General features: G+C 39.3%; 1 protein-coding gene across 1 annotated transcript in view; it reads left to right on the top strand.

The window, feature by feature from the left end:
• LOC121857093 overlaps positions 1 to 11,483 on the top strand; it is a 74,762-nt gene that overhangs the window by 13,542 nt on the left and 49,737 nt on the right. The gene's annotated exons all lie outside the window — the stretch shown is intronic.

Genomic DNA, 11,483 nt, shown 5'->3' with positions numbered 1-11,483 from the left:
GCAGGACTGCCCAGTATGGGCCAATAGGCCCGCTGCAGTTTCCTCCATTCTTATGTTCTTATGTACTGTATTGACGACTGACCTGCCAACGAGTTATTTGTTTTGGTATTTATTTTCTTACTCTATTTTCATTAGTGAGTTCTGATATGATAATCATTTCCTAATAATAATAATTAACTTATGTTTATTGAAAGAGCATGCCAGCCAGAAGGCTGAAAATATACAGTTGCATAATTGGGGAATGGGTCACATGATTGACAAATAATATACATGTAACATAAGTGATACACAATGACATATAATAACTAGGTGGGGAGAAGGTTTTACTACAGAGCATTTCAACATAGTGACAGTGCAAAAAGGTAAGATTGACTGAGAGTGAATACACTGGTTGATTATGAGTTGTCGATAGTTTTTACAGTGGTTGGGACTGGGCTGCTCTTTGAGTGACCAGTTCGTGCTCGTATGGGCTGGATGCGGTTGTAGTGTCGAACAGCAATTGACGGACGAGGGATCTCAGGTGGTTAGGTTAGGTTAGATTTGCAGGTGAGGTCGTGGTGATGGTCAGAGAGAGCCGAGAGGGTCAGTGTGTTGACTGTTTCTTGATATGTGGAGTAGGAAGGGGGAGAAAATAATCTTGCATGCCCTCTTTTGCACTTTTTCTAGGTGGTTACATTGTGCAGCATTTAGGGAGAAAGACCAGGCAGGGGAGGCATAGGTGAGCTTGGGACGTATGAATATTGAGTAAACACTGAGAAGCTTAGGTGCAGGAACTCCGAGGGACTTGAGTCTGCGGAAGAGGTGGAGGCGGAAACTGGAGGATTTAACAACTTAACTGACGTTTATTTTCCAATTTAGTTTATGAACAGTGACGTCGAGGAGCTTAGTGGAGTCTGTAACTTGGAGTGTGTTGGGGCCTAAAGTAATGGAAGAGGGTGGGACAACGTCGATTGATGTGCATAACCGTGGTCTTGGTATGGTTGATGGTGACGTGGTTGTTAGTGACCCAATTTTGGAGACCTCAATAAATCCTGGAGGGCGGCATAGTCGGGAGCCGAGTTGTTGACACTGCTCCCAATGGTGGAGTTGTCGACATATTTTCAGCGAGCAGGGGATTCTCTTAGGGCATCATTCATAAGCATAAGGAAGCAGAGTGGTCCTATCTTGGTGCCTTGGGGGACGCCACAGGTGAGTGACTGAAAAGTGGGGACAGCCCCTCAGAAGTTTAGGGCTTGGCGTTGGTCACTAAGGAAGTCTCTAAGCCATGATATAAGACATCTTTGAAACCCGAGGTCGATAGCTTTGTTGATGATTAAATTGTGGTCGACCAGGTCAAATGCTTTGGTGAAGTCAATGGAGGCGACAGCCACAGACTTTTTCGTTTTTCCAGATGGCAGTATATGTAGTCGAGAAAGATGACAAGACAGTGAGTGGTGGAGGAAGTTTTCATGTTGCCAAATTGCTGAGGATCTATGGTGCCTGCAATATCAGCATAAGTCCAGTCAAGCACGAAACTTTCACAGATTAAACTGGGTATTGGGGTGGTTGCAATGGGTCGTAGCTTATTTAAGGATTGTGGGCTGGTTAACTTGGGCACTGGTTAACTTGGGCATTTGAGGTCTTCCAGTCAGCTGGGCATCCTGGTTGGCTGAGGGAAGCATTGATGATGGAGCAGAGGGGTTTAGCTAGTTCTGGGGAGAACTCCTTGTAGAGTTTCATTGGTAAGTCAATGGGGGTGGTGGGGCGCTTTAACTTCAGTTTGTCCAGACGTTTTGCTACTTCAAATTCTACTTAGTCAGTGGGAAAGGGGACTGGTAGGTAAGCAGGGAGACTGGTTGTGTCAAGCCGGGGAGCGTCTGGCATATAGTGGCGAAATGGTTGTTTGATTGCTCAGCTGCGTCACTGACTTGTTGGTCTGCTTCAAGTGTTCCAACTTGGTTGGGTAGTGGGACTTCTTTGCAGCGCAGATTTTGCGGATGACTTGGTTGCGAAGGGACCTGTAGCGGTTGTGGTCATTGAGATAATAGGTGCTGTCTCTCTGTTGCATAAGTCTTTTGATCCGAGTTGTGATCCAGGGCAAGTCAGCTGGGTGCGATCTGACGGATTTCTCGGGGAAGAAGTGGTGGTGAGCTTCCGTGGTGGTGTTTATGTAATTTATCCATTTGGTGTCCACGTCATCCTCACTAAGTACTTTACTTCATTCCAGGGATGGTTAACTATCCACTGCCCAAAGAGACACACTGCAGAGTCGGTAAACGGCCTGTGATCGGCCTGTAGGTCTTGTGCAAATTCTTCGTTTAGTAGATATCTAGGCGCCTAAGGTGCTCACTACTTTGTCTTCTCAGCGGTAATGCGGCGGTTTCTTGTTAGGGCTAGGATGGGTCGGGTTAAAAAAATATTTTTGTACAAAGTACGACAGAGTCCTCCTTAAAACAGTATTCTGTTAAGGTTAGGATGGGTTAAGTGAGATTGGTTGGGTTGGGCAAAAAAAAATAGCACAGACTACCAGTGTCTTTTATAAAACAGTGGCATTGTGGTGTTTTTATAATCGTTAACTATGCTAAATCACCTGCGGGTCAGTCATCAATAATTACCGAATCAATATACAGTTCTGCGTATGTCAATTACTGATTATTAACCGTTGACAAGATTGATGTGTTACGAATGTTTCTTTCATAGTTGTGTATATAATGCAATGGACTAGATTAGTATTTTGTTACTTTGAAGCATAAGATGGATCGGAATGGAAACAAATGGTGCAGTACTGGTAGCTACGTTTGGTTGTTTTCTTGATGCAGTTCTACTGGGAAGTTTATTGAGAATGGCTTTTCAAATTGAACAAAGTAATAGTATTTACTGTACATTTTTTATTGTTATAATTTGGAATAATGGATACAATTTTTTAAATGATTTTCTTTTCCTAGAAAAAATAAGCCATGTGGTAATATTTTATTTATTCACCATAATACTGTAACTTATTGTTGAAATTTTAACTAGGAAAAGTTATTTATCATTTAAATACTATGAAGTATATGTAAAACGGATCACCAATAAGCAAGTGTTGGAGATTTGAAGAACATTTGTCATTTGATTGTATCTGCAACTGTTGGATTTACAGTGTCAGATCTGCAAAAAATATATATACAGTAATAATAATTTACCTAGGAAAGGGCAAGTAGAGCATGACCTCTGTGCCTGGAAATTGATAAATATTAATGCTGAACTGTGTGATTATTTAGGCAGGAATGAACCACTTGTCTTTACCTTAGTTTGACTGTGTTTGAGAAACTTAGTTCGGTTTAATTTGGCACTTAGTTTAGTAATAATTTTCAGTAAATTTGCACATGGCAAGATACCTATAATATAGACTGCTTCATGATTTTTTTACCTACTGTATTTCCTTATTGGTCACCCACTAGAGGTGACCATGTCAAGGGAAGGAGTCCAGTGGTATTTATAGGATCCTTACATTGTTATTGGTAATTTTTTCTTTGGGAAATTGAAGCCCAGTACTGCACTGTAGTGTTCTTGATTCCACAGCTTCAGCTGGTAGTCTGTTCCATAAATCTACCACTCTGTGTGTGAAGTATTCATATATATCCTTATGATTCATTCTGCATGACAACTTGGTGAGCTTAAAGTTACGTCTCTATGTGTTAGTGATGCACTACATCACAAAGAAATGGCCTGGGTTCATGTTTTCTATCCCTTTCAAGATTTTAAAATCTTTTGATGAGATATGCCTTATTCTTCCTTGTTAGTCCTAAGGCCTTCAGTCTGCTTGGATAATTAATTTAGTAATGATTTGTTTTACGTACACCATTGAAACTACTAAGCAAAATAGGTTTTCTAGTTTATTTTATGTTTCAAACAGATCTGACCTACATTTTCATTGCAATTGACCAGTTATGGAGATATGACCCCCACCCCCCCTAATTACCAACAGTCATGGTTGTTCAAAGTTGGCAGGGCTTTGAAGCAGCTGGAAATTGTGGGGTAAAGTACGAAAAAGTTCGCCAAACAAACCTCTGAAAACTTTACCTAACCTTTCTGTACCTATAAAAATTCAAAAACTATAAAAAAAAATTACCTTATTTGTGTTTTTGTTGTTTAGTACCTGTATGTGATGGTGGTGGTGTTTTCAGATGAAGACGTACCCATGAACTCATAAAGCAATTCTTCACCATTTTACAAGTTAGGAAAAGTTTTAAATGGTTTGTTTGGTGTTCTTTTTAGTATTTTACCTCATATTTTCCCTCTACTTCAAAGCCCTGCCCAACCATTATTGTTAGTAATTTGGAGGGTCACATTGGTTAAAATGCTTGAAATATATAAATTTGCGACAGAAACATAATAAAAAAAAAAATTATGTCTCCCTTTATAAATAGAAATATGAAGTTCTGTGGTGTACCTAAAATTAATCTTAGCCATTACGTTTACTTTTATACTCTTCGCTACTGATCGGCTCATTAGCTGCTTGGGTGGTTGGTCACGTCTCTTATACACTGTTGGCAAGTACTGGGCATGATACTGGTTCCAGAATGTAACTACCTGTGCCAGTGTTGGTCAAGTCTGGTCTTGAATATGCTCACACTAGGTGCCATCACAATACACACTGGCAGATTGTTCCAAGAGTTTACAATAACACCCTGCAAAAGATTGTCCTTAAAATTTTTTGAACTAGTGGCTTCTTCAACCTTGAACATTGACACCTAGTGAGGTGGGCATCTGCCAGTTCCAGGTATGAACACTTGACTTGAGTAATGCTCTCTGAGATGTTTATTTGCTTCAATTAAGACACTCCCTTGCCTGCCTATTGCATAAGGTAGGCAATTGTATGCCTTCTAATCTCTGTAATTGAGGTGCCATAGAGCAGGCACCAGTCTGGTGGCCCTCCTTTGGGCATTTTCAATCCACTGATAATTTCTAGCATATCTCAGGGACCAGACAGGGTGACTACTCTAAATGGGAGCACCTCACTTTTGATGACCTTACTATAGTGAGCTTTTTCTCAGCAGAGAAGAGATGCCCCATCCCTTCCTCAAGAGTTACAGCTGATTGGCTGTTGCAAATCTGTTCGATTTCATCTTGAAGTAATGATGTATTTCTAAATGAGTTTATTCATAATCATTGGGATGACCGTTTCTGGCGAGAAAGATATTTAGCTAATTTATATAAAGATACGTATATTCATTATTTCAAACAGGAACATGTAGGAAGTTTAAAGAAATATTATACATGAATTAACTATAAAACTCGGGTAACACGTTCACGCTTTCGGAGGATGCCTTTAATATATATTTATTTTTACCTACAATAAGTTACAAAGATAAATTACGTATCAAAAATACATTATGCAAAAACTAACATTTTAAAAGATCAGAATCACACGAAAATATGAAGTTGTTCACAGTTATATTTCCCGCCTCTGCTGACGGCTCTTTGCTCGAGCGGCCAAGTCTGTCACACTCATCCACCAACTTTTAGGGGCCATGTAATGTTTTTGTGTGATTCTGATCATTTAAAAGTTAGTTTTAATGTATTCACTATCTGTTTGGTTCTTAAATAATTTCCCTGAATAACTTTGCATCATCTGCAATCATTTGTATGGAGACACAATCAATTTATTGTTACCCATTTCCACTGTTCGCAATTGTTGCCCATTTATTCGCAAAATTCTTACTAGCAAAAATTTTGAACCGCTCGCCTCAACCGTAGCGTAGGACAGCGTGTGTATGTATTCCTCCTTCATATGCTCCCACTCGCCTCAGTCTCGCGTGTGCTGGCGTGTGTATTGTGTGATCTAGCAGTTGTGTTTTGTGTGATCTCGCAATGCCAAAGTGACCAGCTACTAAATCTCCCAGCAATGTTGCTAAGAGATCACGTGTGGCAGTTACGTTAGACTTGAAATTGGATATCGTAAAAAGACTTGAACATGGAGAAGGAACAGTGCATTCTATAGTTAAAAGCGTCGACAAGATCAAGGAGATGGCCAGGCCACAAGATCCTCACATATTTTCTTCATTATTTAAACAAATATACAAACATTTGGAAACTTCTTATAACCTTAAATAACAATGACCAGTTTATTATTATAAAAATGTTACCTTTGGTTTGTTTAATAATTATCCTGATAGTGATCCAGCCAAAAACAGATCCACCAATCACAATCACCTTTACATACATCCTTCCTTTACCAAGCATTGTCAGGTAAAATTAATAGCACAAGACCCAGAGTGGGGTCGATGCATCTTTGGCTGACTATATATTGTCGATATTTCCACCTTGTTCTAAAATTGTGTTAAGCAGGAGCTTCCCAGCATAAAACTGTGTTGGCAATCCTTTACAAGGTTGTTTCGTACCAGATGTTCCATCATGGCATCTCTTATGATGCTCTAGTACTTTGCATACTATGCTGGTCAGGCTCACTTGGTCTATAATTATTCATGACATGATGTTCGCCCTTCTTGAATGTTGGACGCATATAAGCCATTTTCCAGTCATTGGGAACCTTTAGCTCCTCCAGGTATTTGCAGAACAGGATCTTAAGGGGCTCCGCAAGCTCGTTACATAGTTCTCTTAACGCTATGAGGTGTACCATATCTGGGCCGGGACTTTTGTGAATCTTTAGCTTAGACAGTTTTTCTTATAACTTCGTCCGAGAACACAATATGGGTCAGCTCTGTTTCAAACTGTCTTTCCTCAAATGAAGGAAGATTGTTCACATCCTCTTTTGTGAACACTTATGAAAAAAATTTGTTCAGCACCACGGCCATATCCTGGTCAGAATCTGTATAACTACCATCTTCAAGCCTCAGGTCCAATATGCCTACTCACCTTTGGGTTTGACTTGACCTCACTCACATTCTGCCTCTGGAACTCTTTTTCAGCTCTTCTACACTCTGACTATGCTTGGTTCCTGGATCTGGCATACATCTTCCTGTCCTGCTCATCGGGGAACTTTCTTTAAGGGAGTTGGCCATAGAGGAAGCATTATAAAGCAGTACAGTACTGTATCCATAAGTGCAAGTTTCTATAAAAATTAAAAGAATCTTATATTTGTTACAAAAAACACTAGTAAAGTAATACAACTGTTAGCTGGAATCCATCTTGGCCAGAACTCTCCGTTAGCCGGAATTTAAATTTGCTCAGAATTTGTCAGGAAAATAATGGGTTTGGGAATGATTTTCCGAGGGGCACAATTTCTGGAAGATTCTGAGCAAAATTCTGAGGATAAAAATGTCGCTTTTTCTTCAGCACCACGAGAACTCTCAATTTTAAGGTTGCCAGCCATTTTAAAGGGAATTACAAACGAAAATTCTGTCAGTACACAAAGCGATCACTAACGTCGGGACTCAAATGTCTGGGTGGTCGTAAGTCGGGGAGTACCTATATTTCATCACCGTAATTTTCCAGAATGACGCATTATTCCATCCCTCAAACCCGGAAAAAATCCCCATCCCAGAATTCTTCTGGGTTCTGGGAAAAGTTTATCAGAATTTCCCAAAAATGCGCCTGCCATTTTTAGATTTTCTATGTATTATTTTTGCCTTTTCGACTAACGACCAATTCAACTTACGACCTGGCCGTCGGTCCGGAACCCCGTCATAAGTCGAGGAGAGACTGTGATGCGCTATTCCTGAAAAATTCCGAGAGATTTTTCCCAGTACGTACTGCATCCGGAAACATTCCGGGGATGTGGGATTTTTTCCGGGTTTGGAAAAGTCGTCTCATTACCTGAAAATCTGTCATTCCCGTAAGTGCTCTGCACCACTTGTTTTGGCTAACATAGATATCACTACAGGCTGGACCCCGCTAATTCAGGACCCGATAGTCCGGCAGTTTTGATGGTTTGGGACGTCTGTCATAGCTCACTTCTAGTGGCTGTTGCCAGTATTTTACCTTTAAATACAGCTAGACCCCGACTTACGACCGCCGCAGTTGTGACCTTTTTTTTTTTAATTTTTTTTTCAAAATGACACACGCATTTTCTATACCGAAACGTATCCAGTTAATGTAGTCTCCATGTATAATTAGAAAATTATGGGGGCCCCATGTGCATTCAGCTGACTACATTAAAGGTTAAGTGCTCAGTCACACTGTATCCATTCCTTATTATTTATTACTTTCACTGTACTGTATTTCATTGTAGATTTTTTATTTAATTTTTTTTTTTTTTTTATCTATGTCGGACTTACGACCATTCGGACTTACGACCTGGATTTGGGTCCCTAACCCCGTCTTAAGTCGGGGTCTAGCTGTACTTATAATTTACTTCTACATATGCCTCCTAAGAGAGCAGCAAGCAGTGGAAGTGGTTGTAATGCAGCAAAATGTAAGCAAGTGACATGAACTTTTTTAGAAAAGGTGTTTATACTGAAGAAATTAGACAGTGGTACATCGGTCAGGGCCTTTTTTTAATCTCTGCTTCGATGGTTCAGAATTTTTGATAATATGGAACCGGTCTGGTCCCGAGCTTCCCAGATTAACAAGGTTCAACCTGTATTAGGTTGCAACTACAAACAATTTTTCCCCTTCAAGGAGCTCTCTACAAGTGGATGCCATCAAATGAATATGTACTGTACTACAGTACTACAGTATTATATCAACAGGGCCAGATTTCTGAACAGACCAACTAGGCCCTGGCCAAAGGGCGGCTGGTTACAGTGGGGTGGCAAATTTGCCATAAAATTTTGCAACAACTGTATGTACTTCATTGTGCACCTAAGTTTAATTGCTAAAACATAAATATTAATGGGTTTGGTGGCCAATGCTGCACTGACAGTGCAAACTTTTAAATTTTCAATCATGATTGTCAGCTGAGAAAATTCATGTATGATCTGGGAAGACTCATGATTGGTGTACAAGGGAATTCACATGTGATCTGGCAACACTGTTACTGTGTACACGACCAGTCAGAAAACTTGATGGTGGAGACCAGCAACAGACAGCTTATTGGAGCATCATATTTTCTGTCTGCTTGTTGTCACAATTCCCCTCAGTATCTGGTAAGTTATACATAATGTTGACTGACTTTATAGGTGACTGAGAAAAAATTAATGTCATAGAGCAGAGTATTTACTTAACATCTCGGCAAAATCTTAGATAGATATCTCACAGTCTTGAATCATAGGTAAGGTTTATGTCAGAATTATTAATTGTGCTCCCTGGGAGAATCTAATAAAGTACCAGTAGGCTTTTTGTCTGCCTGGGGTGGCGGGGGCTCCAGGTGGTGTCTATCTCATTACAGTAGAACATCGATTTAAAGCGATTTAATTTAGGATTATTGATTTAAAGCGACACCCACAATTAAGGACAATGTTTTAATTTAAAGCGAATCTTTCTTATTTTACACGAGTTAATCTGGTGCATCATATTTAAAATGTTGCGCCTAATGTTTCTCTGGGTACGGTACACTGTCCTAAGGGCAAAGCTGTACTGTACTCAAAATAATGTACTAAATGATTACTAAAATTTTTGTCAAGTGCAAACTATAGCATGATTATATTCAAATTAATCACTATCTTATAAGAATTCCAGCATTGTAAATTATATTCTCCCCGGTCTCTTCTATGACATTTTACAGACAAAAACTCAATCTAAAGAACATAAATAAACAAATGAATACTTCACTAGACCTTCAGCGCCAACTGTCAATCCTGTTACTGTCACCTCCCTCCTCCCCAGGGTTGGGTGGTTATAGGCTTACAGTTTTTATCTTATATAACATCACAGACTAAAGTTAGGAGAATATAATTGGCATTGCTAAAATCCTTGCAAGACAGCGAATAATTTGAATATAAACGTCATATGTATTGCGCAAGAGATACAAATTTTAGTCATTTGTAATAAAATTAATTAGAACTAAAATTTGTATGTATATATTTAAACTACATAATCACTATCTTATAAGAATTCCAGCAATGTTAATTATATTCTCCCAGGTCAGTTCAGTGACATTTTATAAGAGAAAAACTTAAAGGCACTCTTAAGGACATAAATAAATAAGCACTAGACCTTGGCATCAACTGTCAAACATATCACCTCACCTCCCTCCCCCCCATCTTCCCAGTCAGTAAACAGACCATTTCACGTCCCTTAATTTTAGCTGTGTTGATTTACGAGTGTTTGTTTTAACATAACACTACAAAAAACAATGTTTTGTTTATTCTAGGAGATGGGCTGAGGTGCATCTGGGTAGACTCTCAGTCTTTTTAGTATTTTGTGTTTCTCTCAAGTACCAAACTAAATTATTCCATTGAAACAACACTTTGATTTAGTGCGAATTCAGTTTAAAGTGACCTCTCTTGGAACCTATCTCGTGTTATATCGACATTTTACTGTACAGTGGGTCCCTAGGTTACGAACGGATTCCGTTCCTGAGGACTTTCTCAAGTCGAAAATGTATGTACAGGGTAAGTCGAAACACAAGCTATGTGCATACCGTTCTTACAGAACAATATTTATTATCCCACTATATCATAGCCTAAGTCCTTATATACATCTAAAATCACTTAATTTAAGAGAAAAGAAGAAATATAATCAGTGCCGGATTTAGACCTGTGGACACCCATGGGCAGCCTCTTTGTGGAGGCCCCCCTCATTATTACTACCCAAGAGGTTTGGGTGGAAAGTGAAGCGAGCCTAAACATCGGGGAGTTCCGGGGGACGCTGTAAGACCCCCCGGGAAAATTTTGAAATTTGAACACTTATTTGGAGAATTTTGAAGCCATATGCAGTTATATTGAGGAAATTAGAACATTGAGAAATTTTTAATTAACTGTATATTTATTGATAGTGTACAAATTCCCAATACACACACACACAAGTGATAGATTAACATGAATTTTAAAGAATGAAAATAAAAATAATCCAAATGAATAAACAAATAAATAAAATATTGTAATATGTGGAGGCCCCTGGGCAGCTGCACACTTTGCCCACGCCTGAATCCTGCCCTGAATATAATGACAGAATACAGTACAGGTAAATGAAAGTAAAAAATAAGTCATCAGGTAAATAAAATACTGCAAATTTAAAGTTTAACCTTGTTCGTAAGTCGGGGACCTCCTGTATCCAGATTTTGTACACTAGGCAGCCACTCTCTGCAAAATTATAAACAAACATAAAAATATCATATACAGTCTCCTCGACTTACGACAGGGTTCCGTCTCGATGACCAGGTTGTAAGTCGAATTGGTCGTAAGTCGAAAAGGCGAAAATAATACGCAAAATTTAAAATGGGTGTGTCCTTTTCTTCTCGGCACCACGAGAACTCTCACTTTTAAGCTTGCCAGCCATTTTAAAGGGAATTACAAACGAAAATTTTGTCAGTTCACAGCGCGATCATTTGCGTTGGGACTCAAAAATACGTAATGTGAAAGATATTTTTTACGACTGCAGCGGCCGTATGTCCAGGTGGTCGTAAGTTGAGTAGGTCGTAAGTCGAGGAGTACCTGTACTGTATTATCATTAAATATCTC

This window comes from Homarus americanus, unplaced genomic scaffold, assembly GCF_018991925.1.
Source record: "Homarus americanus isolate GMGI-L3 unplaced genomic scaffold, GMGI_Hamer_2.0 scaffold1024, whole genome shotgun sequence".
NCBI lineage: Eukaryota > Metazoa > Arthropoda > Malacostraca > Decapoda > Nephropidae > Homarus > Homarus americanus.
This window is presented reverse-complemented; position numbering and strand designations above follow the sequence as displayed.